Source organism: Gopherus flavomarginatus, chromosome 9, assembly GCF_025201925.1.
Source record: "Gopherus flavomarginatus isolate rGopFla2 chromosome 9, rGopFla2.mat.asm, whole genome shotgun sequence".
Classification (NCBI taxonomy): Eukaryota; Metazoa; Chordata; order Testudines; family Testudinidae; genus Gopherus; species Gopherus flavomarginatus.
In genome coordinates, this window is record NC_066625.1 from 43149328 (window position 1) to 43160350 (window position 11023).

Sequence of the window (11023 nt, forward strand, 5' to 3'; positions counted from 1 at the left end):
CTAGGAGTTGAACCCAGGATTTCCTGTTTACTAGACAGGTGCTTTAGCCAGCTAAGCTAAGGTGCCTGCTTTGAGAAAGTGATTGCAACTGTTCCCTTTGATGGTCCAGGGCTACACCTGCAAATTCCAAACTACAGACATTCACCATTTCCCTCAAGACTTGCAAGGAAGAACTGGCAGGCCAAGCCAGGATCTCCTGGTTAGTAGGAAGACACTTCAGCCAGCTCTTCCCAAAGATCACTATCTAGAGACCTTTAAACAGCCTCTGTAGATGTTCACTGACAAACAGATGCCAAAATAAAGTTCTCCACTGCCTGCAGCCATCACACTACCAGGAGTTCTGTGCACAGAGAGGCCCCTGCTGGTGGAAAAGGCTTTGGTAGAGACTCTTCTGACACCAGCCTGTGCTCATATACTGTTTAGCACTTTGTGTTGTGACTTCAGCATCCACAGATGCCAGTTGAGTTGGGGGACATTTTTCCTGACTCCACATTTGTCTAATGGCTCCTTTCAACACTTGCCACCAAAAAGACTGGTTTCTTTTGCAAGCAATGTACAGCTAGGCAAAGGCAGTCTTCTCCATTTCCTCAGAAGATCACCAAGCTGTGGGGAGAGAAGACACATTCAACCAAGCTGGATGCTGAATCTCCTCTTTATTCAGCAGGTGTCTGTGAAGGACATAAATCTCCACCGTGTAGAGGGCAAGAATAGAAGTTTATTGCACACAGCACTGGCAGAGTGTCACCTTGCTTATTAGGCTCAGAGACACTCTAAATTGATTACAATAGAATATATAGATTTTCCATGGGTGGGGGAAAGTGACGGGGTAGAGAGTTCCAAACTCTGGGATAGGTTTTGCTGCAAGACATGATAAGCACAGTAGCCAAAAGTTAACAGGTTACATAATGTCTCCACCCATGGTCTCAAGTTAGCAAGTTAACATTTCATGAATACTTTGATAAAATGTTATTAGTATAAAATATCTATGCTGAATTCTGATTTGAGGTCCATAGGAAAGGAGCAACTCCTTTGATTGTCCTCCAGGTAGATTCCTAGGGGTTACAGCAAAGCAACAGTGAAAGTATATGGCAATAAAGATTGTTTTCTGTGTGTCTTAAGGCAAGGCATTGGTCCCTGGGAAGGGAGGTGGAAGGATGCCATATCTTATACTGACATCTGCCAACTTTTCATAAACTCAAGGTTGGATCTCTGGGAAGAACGTCTCCCTACAGAAGAGACTAACACAACAGGAACAGGGATTCTTTGTTCAATCTGCATCTTTGAATAACACACAATGATTTAGTTCTTAGCTCCAACACCTGGCAATTTGCTGACCAAGCCTATCTTAGCAAGCAAGGCTTTCTGTTTACCCCAGTTTTCTTTTAGCTGATCACTAATTGCTAGGCTTCTGGTCCCTTGATTATACTCTGGACTTTGGGTCTGGAAAAGAGCTGGGACAATCCATAGACCACGTTGTTATATAAAATGCACATGAATTTTAACCCTTCACATACAGTAAAGGCAAAGTTCTTGGTTCAGGCTTGTAGCAGTGATGGAATAAACTGCAGGTTCAAATCAAGTCTCTGGAGTCCATCCACAGCTGGGATGGGTCATTCAGTCCTTTGTACAGAGCTTCAGTTTGCAGCAAAATACCTTCAGAGGTACAAAGCAGGATTGAAGACAAGATGGAGACGAGGCATCAGCCTTTTACAGTCTCTTGCCATGTGGTCTTTGCTTTCTTTGTCCCAAGGACACTCTATCCAGCACGTGGCATAGAAAAACCTTTGAGTTTTGCCCATAGGCAGGTCCCTGCATACGTTGCTGAGCCACAAGACGTATCTGCCTTCTCTCAATGGGTTGATTGTAGAGCTGATGGTCCTTAATGGGCCATCAAGCAGGCTAGGCAGAACTGACACCAACTTGTCTGGCTGGGGTGTTCCTCGGAAACATAGCACAAGTTTGAATACAGACATCATAGAGCCAATATTCATAACTTCAACAACAAAATTGATACACATCTAGAGATAGCATAATTATAATCAGCCAATCAGAACCTCTCCATAGACCCCTTTCACGACAACCTTTCAATCATATAGGCTGCAAATACAGAACCGTGGTCACAATGGTGATCTATAAAGTTACAGATTATGTCAATAACATCACAGGAGGTGACACGGCTTCAATGAGACTGATCTTGGAATACTACCTCCAGTTTTGGTGTCCTCATTTGAAAAAGATACTGTGAAATTGGAGCTGGGGCAGCAAAAAGCCACCAAAATGTTCTGAGGGCTGGAGAAAAATGCCTTCTAGTGAGCTATTGAAAGAGCGCCACCTGTTTAGCTTCTCAAAAGAAGATTGAAAGGTGACTTCACTGAAGTGTTGAAGTGCCTTAATGGAGAGAAAAGATTGGGTATTAAAGGGCTCTTGAATGGAGCAGAGAAAGACATAACAAGACCCAATTTTTGGAAGGTGAAAAGAGACAAATTCATGTTACAACTAAGCCCCAAATAGTCAACAGCGTGGATGATTCACCACAGGAACAAGCTACAAAGGAAAGTGGTGGATTCTCCATCCCGTGATGTCATTCAATGAAGACTAGATGCCTTTCCCCCAAAAGTAGCTATTGTGTCATGCAGGAGGCCTGTGATATGCAGGGGGTCTGATTAGATGCTCTAATGGTCTCTTCTGGCCATAAAGTCGACTAATTTCTGGAACACTGAGTGTAGCATTGGGAGCAGTGTCTGATGTTTTCCTGTCTAGCTGGCTTGCTGCCTAGAACGAACGCCCCTTGAGTGGGCTGTCCACAGGGAGTAGCTCGAACCTCCAAAGGGCCTGGCCAGGGGCAGGATATTGGCACATCAAGGGAGGGGGGTGACAGTGACATCACAAAGGCCTTTTGCAGGATCTCACACTATTGGTCCAAGGTGGTGGGAGGGTGGTGACCTCACAGAGAGATGCTGACATCAGCCAGGCAGGAGAGGGGCGAGGGGCCAGGGAAACCGCAGAGACCCCTGTGGCTTTGCTTCAGCAAGTCTCCTTCTCCAGGTCTCTCTTTGAGGACAGAGAGATTATTCAGGTTCACGGACGTGAGCGCCAGGAGTCACCTCTTTCAAGTTTTCTCGTTCCCTTGTAGTGATTTTACTAGAAAACAGCCGTCCCTGTTTAGATGGTACGAGTCTCCTGGAGATTTGAAACCTGTTCAGTCTGATCCATCTGGTGACAGGTGAATTCTAGGCATGGAAAACACGAGCTTAAGGAGGCAGAATTTTATTCCACACCTGGGATTTTGTCCCTTAGAATCACTGGGGACATTAGGGTTTGTCCTTTTTGTTTCACCTTTTCCTCCCTCCCTCCCTCCCTCCCTCCCTCCTTTCTCTTTGTCTCTTGCTTTTCTCCTTTCTCCTGTTCCCCTTCCAACAGCAGGAGAGGTGTGTGTGTGTGTGTGTGTGTGTGTGTGTGTTGCGGGGCAGTGCTCTGCAGCTCTCACTGTGGAAGGTCCACCCAAAAATGTGGGACTGAACTAGTGCTCGGGCAGTGATCCCCACCAGTGACCTGGGCCATCCTTTGGGCTCTTTGGTGAGAACCCTCAGCCTCCCATCCTCCGTCTCTACCCTGATTGGCTGAGCAGGGGCTTATTGACAGAGAGGAGACTCAGGTCCTTACTGTTCTCTTTTAAGACCAAGGAAATATGTCAGAACCAGTTCTGTGTTTGATGAGTTTTGCTGCTTCTCTGCATTAATTGTTTCTGAGCAGTTCATGATTCTCTCTAACATTGCAGTTCTCCTCAAATACTTGCTGAATTACTCTCACTGTCATTGGTCTGGAGCTCATCTGAGAGCACTTTATTCAGGTCATTCAGTGTCTGAAATTCAAGATCCGACGCTTAGTTTGAAAATCAGGGCTCTGGGGGCCTATTCCTAACTCTGCCTCTGACTGGCTGTGTGACCTAAGACAAGTCAGTTCTCCTTTCTCAGTCTTAGCTTCTCTCGCTTTCAAGAAGGGATAATAATGATCTACTCCTACCTACCTCACAGTGGGTGGGGGATGGGTATCCATTGGAGAGCGTCACTAGGAGTAGGGCATAATATGAGGTATCCTATCACGTTTACTCAGAGCAGATTAACACATAGAATAGCTGAAACAGTCTATTTTATTTGTTTTTTTTAAATTTGAAATTGGTAAAAACAGCAAAAACTTAGCTCAGACTGAAGCATCTTATCTAATGTTCGAGCTTTAAGTGTCTCCTCTTTGCGTGTGATGAGACAATTTAACACACTGTGACAAACAGGAGATGCTTTTCTTTTGCAAAGATCTTTCATCCCACTTGTTATGATTTTGAGAAACAAACCGGTTTAGTCTGAATGGGATTTTCTGACAGAAACGGTTTCAATGAAATTTCCCCACCATCTCGATTCCTGGGCTCTATCCCTACCTCTAGGGGGGAGGGGGACGGTTTGTCCTTTAGAACAGGAGTCAGGAGTGTTGGCTTCTCTTTCCGGCTCTGCCACCACCTTTCTGTGTATGCCCTTGGGTAGGTCACTTCCCTTCTCTGGACCTCAGGCTCCTCCCCATCTTTCCAATGGGAACAGGGACAGTTCTCCAACTCTGGGCAGTCATAAGCCTGAGTGAGATAAGGGGCGTTAAAGCCATGTGTGATGGAGAAAGGGGAGTTTCACAGTGTTTAGCACCAAGGAATTCTAAAGTTTGCTAAAGTGTCTAGTCTGCGGAAACAAGAAATGGTCAGGGCCTAACTTTTTTAAAGCCCATTCAGGGATGTGAGTCCCTGTCTTTTAGGTATCTGGGTTTCTTTGCCAGCAGGAGAGATGAGGTTCCTCCATTTTTGTGGCCTAAACAAACCCGGTGTTGTGCCCTAGTTCTTGTCTGAGATCCTTGAAAAAGAACATCTTCTCATCCTTGAACAAGACAGACCCTAACATGCTAGTTACATTTTAATAACACAAAAGGCTCCTCAAACCCAGTGTCACAATCACTGGAATGATTTTGCCTTGATATTTTACCGGTTGCAGACACAAAGCGAGTAAAATTACAGTTTCTCTTCAGAGTCAGTGCACACACAAGAATCCGGAGGTTTTTCATTCCTTAGGTTCTGCTGCCATTTCATTTCTGTCCTCTTCCAAGACTGATCATTGTGCAAAGCAATGTTTGGCCTTGGGAGTGTCCCCTCTGGTCCTGCCTGCTGCCTATGGGCAATTTAAAATGGCCCAGGGACCCCCGCCGCCACCACCAAGAGCCCAAGGGGGCTAAGGCAGCTTTCTGCTTGTCCTCGCTCCCTGTGGCACACCACCCTTGGAAGCAGCTGGCATGCCACTGCAACCCCTGGGGTGTGTGTGGGTGGGTCTCCCCGAGTGCCAACTCTGCCTTCTGTGGCAATGGGAGCTGTGGGTGGAGTCTACTGGCAGTGGTGCACAGAGACACTCCCAGCCCTCCAGCATAGAGGCTTCCAGGGAGAGGTGCAGGTTGCTTTCGGAAAAAGCCCGAGGTAAATCCTGAACCCCTCACCCTCTCCTGTACCCTACACACCCTGCTCCAACTCAAACCCCATATCCGCACCCAAACTCCCTCCAGGACGCTGCCTACCACACCCACTCCTGCACCCCAGCCCTCTCACTAAGCACAGACCCTGCACTCAAAGTCTTTCCTAGAGCCCAACCCCTCTCCCTCCTACACCCAAACTCCCTCCCAGAGCCTTACACAGGTGTGGGGTGGGGCAGGACTTGGTCCCATTCTGGGAACCACCAAAAATTATATAAACCTGCCACCCCTGTCCAGCCCAACCTTCTGCTGATGCACCTCAGCCCACACACGTGCAGGGTTTGAAGCTTTCATTGCTTAAATTCCAGGACACTGAGGGATTTCAGCTCCCCATTGCCCAGAGGGAACCTTCACCTCACTCCCAACCAGGTTCTTGTCCATGGGATCACTGTAGGGGGGCTGGGTCCCTCTGGGTCTTTTCTATCTCTAGGACGGGCCAGGGTGCAATAACTGGGGCATCTGAGCACCCAGGACCTTCTGTGGGACTGCCATTCCCTTCCCCTTCTGTGGTCCCATCTGTCACTGACTCCAGCCTTTTTTCTATCCATCGTCAGCACCATCTCAAGCCAGCTGCACCCGCCTCCAAAAGTCAGTGTCCCCTGGGGGGTGTAAATCACTGACCACTCTCTTCTCTGAGCACTGACGGCCCCTTTGTTTCCTTGCCCCTCGGGCTGTGCAGATGGGATCTTTCCCTCCAGTGCTGGAGGATTCGCCTTTCTCATCTACCATTGTCCCACCCAGCACAGCGGGTGGGAATCTTAAACATACCGAGGTGACTTAAGAGCAACCCCTTCCCCATCCCCCCAGACCTTCCATGCAATTGTCACTTGCCACTCACTGAACAGGATTGAAACTCGGGGAGGGAGATGCTGGGTCACATCCGAGATGGGCATGAGCAAAGCTGTAGTGTGAAAAAACAAACCTGGAGATTGAACCCAGGGCCTTATACAGGCAAAGCATGTGCTCTACCACTCAGCTACATCCCCACCATTTGCAAGTCCCTGCTCTGAGGGCTGAACCTGCTGTCCTGGAAGTTGGTGGCTCATGGGGGACACTTTGCAGCAGGGCCAGATTCTACACAGCAGAGGAGGCGAGAGAGAGTGCATGCCCTGGACCCAGGGTGCAGAGATACAAGACTCAGCCCTCACATTGCATTGGCTGGGTACAGGGCTGAAAGTAACTTACAGGACTTACCGGTACTGCGGGAGTCCTGAGGGGGCGTGGCCTAATCCAGAAGAGGCGTGGCCTCTCAAGAGTTAAAGGCCCTGGGGAACCAGCTCTGGCTGGGAGACCCAGAGCCTTTAAATTAACGAAGGGCTCCCAGCTGCAGAGGTGGCTGGGAGCCCCCTGGGGCTCAGGGGCAAATTAAAGGGCCCAGGGCTCTGGCCGCCATGGGGAACCCCGAGCTTTGCGGGGCCGGGGCAAGGATTTAAAGGGCCCAGAGTTCCTGCCACTGAGGGGAGCCCCAAGACCTTTAAATTCTGGCCCCAGCCCGGCCACCAGAGCCGCAGTCGGGATTCAAAGGACTTTGGTCTGCCCGCAGCAACGGGGAGCTCTGAGTTCTTTAAATCTCAACCACAGCCGGGATTTAAAGGGCTCTGGGCTGTCTTCAGCAGGAGCGAGGGAGCCTGGCAGCACCACATAATGTAGCAGTCGATAGCTAACCCAGGTGGGGCACATGACCCCACACCCGCCCTCTGCAAGTGTTGTCTCTGAAATTAGGAAAAATCACAAATTCAGGGCACAGCTGCACACCCAGAAGAAAGCTCAGCACAACACACCCAGGGTGAAGGGGGTGCTAAAGCTTGGCATCAAACCAGAAGCCTTTAGATCTTCAATCCAATGCACTCCCAGCTGACTTACTTTGGCAAAGACCAGGCCCACCAGGAAGGCTTAATACACGAGCCACAGCACATGCTGGGAAGATTTAAATCTGGATGTCACAAAGCAGGAGACAAGCAGTGGACTTGGCCTGGAGGGGCAGGCTAGGGTTTCCTATATCCCATTCACTCAAGCCAGCACCTGCCCCCTCACAAGCTTTCACTGGCACCCCCAGGTCAGCAAGAACGGAGCAGCGGTTCTCACTGGAACAACTCTTCTCGCAGGCTTCTCCCAAGCCTAAAACAGAAAACCATCTTGCCAGAAAGCAGCCTACTCGTGTCATAGTATAATTCCCAAATCTGGACCTTAGCGTCCAGGATATGGGTACTAGCATAAAGTCCTCTAAGCGTAGTTACCAGCTTAGATTCTGTAGCGCTGCCACCAATCAGGAATTTCTAGGGCCTGATACCCTCTGGTCTCCCCAAAACCTTCCCAGGGGACTCCAAGACCCAGATTCCTTGAGTCTCACAACAAAGGGAAATAAACCATTCCCTCCCATCTCTTTACCTCCTCCCAGATCTTTCCTGCCTGAGTACACTAGGAGATACCATGATTCAATTCCTTGAAACACAACACAGAGAGATCAAGTTTCTCTCCCCCCTTCTCCCAGAGGCAATACAGATTCAAGTTCCGTGAATCTAACACAAAGAGGAAATTTACCTTTCCCTCCCTGCTTCCCCCTCACCCAGAGGCAATACAGATTCAAGCTGCGTGTATCTAACACAAAGAGGAAATTTATTCTTCCCTTCTCCCCACCAATTCCCTGGAATATACAGACTCAATTCCCTAGAGCCTCAACTGGGAAAAAAAAATCAAACAGGTCTTAAAAAGAAAAACTTTTAATAAAAAAGAAAGAAAAAAGTAAAAGGTTTATCTCTGCACTTTAGATGGTAAAAAGTTACAGGGTCTTTCAACTTATAAACAATAGAAAGAAACTTTCTCCAGCAGAAACACAATTTAAGCTATTCCAGCAAGTACACATATGCAAATAGAAAAAAAAACAAATTAAAAGACTATGGCCGCCTTTTCTTACTTACAATTCTGAATAGATAAGAGACTGTAGCAGGGAGATTGGCAGAAACCTGGTTGCACCTCTAGCCCCGTCCAGGACCCAGAGACAACAAAGCTAAACCCAAAACCCACAAACAAAGGCTTCCTTCCACACAAGATTTGAAAGTATCTTGTCTTCTGATTGGTCCTCTGGTCAGGTGTTTGGGTCCCTGTTTGTTAACCCTTTACAGGTAAAAGAGACATTAACCCTTAACTTGTTTTCCTTCCACCCAGAACCCCACAACTTTTCCTGGGCTGCAAGTAGCCACCCCTGGAATGCCAAGAGGCAGAAACAAGATTCTACCTCCCAGCAGCCAAGTGCACTTCCATGGGTTCAACTGGCCTAATTCCTCCAGCTTCCCCAGGCTGACGCCAAGGTATTTTCTCCACTGATATCACCACCCTCTATTGTGCGGAGGTTGGGGTTATCCCAGGGACAGGCCAGTGGGACAAGGAGGAGGCCTTGCTGGACAGCAAGGGGAGCTGGGAAAAGGAAGCCACTACGTTTCTGCCTGGTTTTGGGGCTGAGGCCCTTTTGCAGGTTAGGCAAATGTGAGAACCACCACACTACAGAAACTCCATCACAGTGCGCTGTCCTGCCCTGCCCTCAAATTCCCTGCACTTTGGTGGTGCTCACCCTGGCACACACCGAGGGGAGAACCTGGAGAAAATGTCAGCAGCTCTTCGATGGGTCTGCTGGAAGAGCAGAGGACTGGAGCTGGCACTCAGGAAGTCGTCCTTACATCCCCCTCGTGACTCCAGCTTGAGGGGGAGCTTCTTTTCCTTCCCCTTGCTGAGAAAGAGCAAGAGAAGAAAGAAAGTTCAGGAGGGCCAGCTGGCTAAAGAAGCCAATGCTGCCTTTTCCCGCAGCAAAGCCTGAAAGAAAGAACTTGCATTACGTAAAGGGACTGCTGTGTTGCCAGGAAACAGCCCACAGCTGCACAGAGAGGGATCAAAGAGGCTGTTGAAGCCTGGAATTAAACCAGGGACCTTTCAATTTCCAGTCTAACGCTCTCTCAACTGAGCCACTTCAGCACTTGTAGGGGCCCACTTTGGGCTGCTGCTTCTCACCTTGAAGCTTATTCTCAACAAACCAGCTCTCCAGTCACCACTGGCCAATGCAGGATGGACAGCGCTTGCTATTTTAGCACTCGGAAATGTCATCAGCTAGTCTCTGGATCTCTCGAATGCTGCGCTTCAGTTCATGGGGGAAGGCGAGAGACACGACCTTTGAACAAAAGGCCTGGGGTTAACATCCTAACGCTGTCTCCTACTGTAACACTATTTAATACTGGCCAACCCTGTGCTGGTGACAGTTCCATTTCTAGGTGTTTGTACATTTCAGTTACTGTGAAAATTAAAAAGTTTCCATATGCTTAGAGGAAATGAATTTGTTTTATTTTCTTATATATGGCATGAATAAATACAGATTTACACATCGTAGCATGAAAATGTATTGTCTTATATGATAGAGAAAATCATGCGTCCAGATTGTGCATTGAAATCATGACATGAGCTACAAATGCAATAAAAAATATGGTATTCAATTGTTTAACATATGGAACAGGGGTAGGGAGCAGGGAAGACACTTCTTGCCTTGAGTGGGGAGTAGCTCAGACCTCCAAAGGCCCTGTCCAGGAGCAGGACATTGGCACAGCAAGGGAGAGGTGTGGCAGTGACATCATAAAGGCCTTTTGCAGGACCTCAGACTATTGTTTCAAGGTGGTGGGGAGGTGGTAACCTCACAGAGAGATGCTGACATCAGCCAGGCAGGACGGGGCAAGGGGCCAGGGAATCCTCAGAGACCCCTGTGGCTTTGCTTCGCTTCAGCAAGTCTCCTTCTCCAGGTCTCTCTTTGAGGACTGAGAGAGTATTCAGGTTCATGGACGTGAGCACCAGGAGGAACCTCTTTCGAGTTTTCTCCTTCTCTTGTAGTGATTTTACTAAAAAACAGCTATCCCTGTTTAGAAGGTAAGAGCCTCCTGGAGGTTTGAAACCTGTTCAGTCTGATCCATCTGGTGACAGTTGAATTCTAGGCATGGAAAACACGAGCTTAAAGAGGCAGAATTTTATTCCACAGCTGGGATTTTGTCCCTTAGAATCAGTGGGGACATAAGGGTTTGTCCTTTTTGTTTCACCTTTTCCTCCATCCCTCCCTCCCTCGTTTCTCTTCTTCTCTTGCTTCTTTTCTCCTTTTTCCTATTCCCCTCCCAACACCAGCAGGTGTGCTTGTGTGTGTGTGTGTGTTGCGGGGGAGTGCTCTGCAGCTCCCACTGTGGAAGGTTCAGCCAAAAATTTGGGGCTGAAATATTGCTCGGGCAGTGATGCCCACCAGTGACCTGGGCCATCCCTCGGGCTCTCTGGTGAGAACCTTCAGCCTCCCGTCCTCTGTCTCTACCATGATTGGCTGAGCAGGGGGTTATTGACAGAAAGGAGACTCAGGTCCTTGTGGTTCTCTTTTAAGACCAAGGAAATAAGTCAGAAGCAGTTCTATCTTGGATTAATTTTGCTGCTTCTCTGCATTAATTGTCTCTGAGCA

General features: G+C 48.3%; 1 non-coding gene across 1 annotated transcript; it reads right to left on the reverse strand.

Annotated features, from left to right (window-relative positions):
- Nucleotides 1-9446: 9446 nt before the first annotated feature.
- TRNAS-GGA (transfer RNA serine (anticodon GGA)) lies at nt 9447-9519 on the reverse strand. Its single transcript has one exon. It is a non-coding gene; the product is annotated as a tRNA-Ser (tRNA).
- Between the last annotated feature and the right edge of the window lie 1504 nt (nt 9520-11023).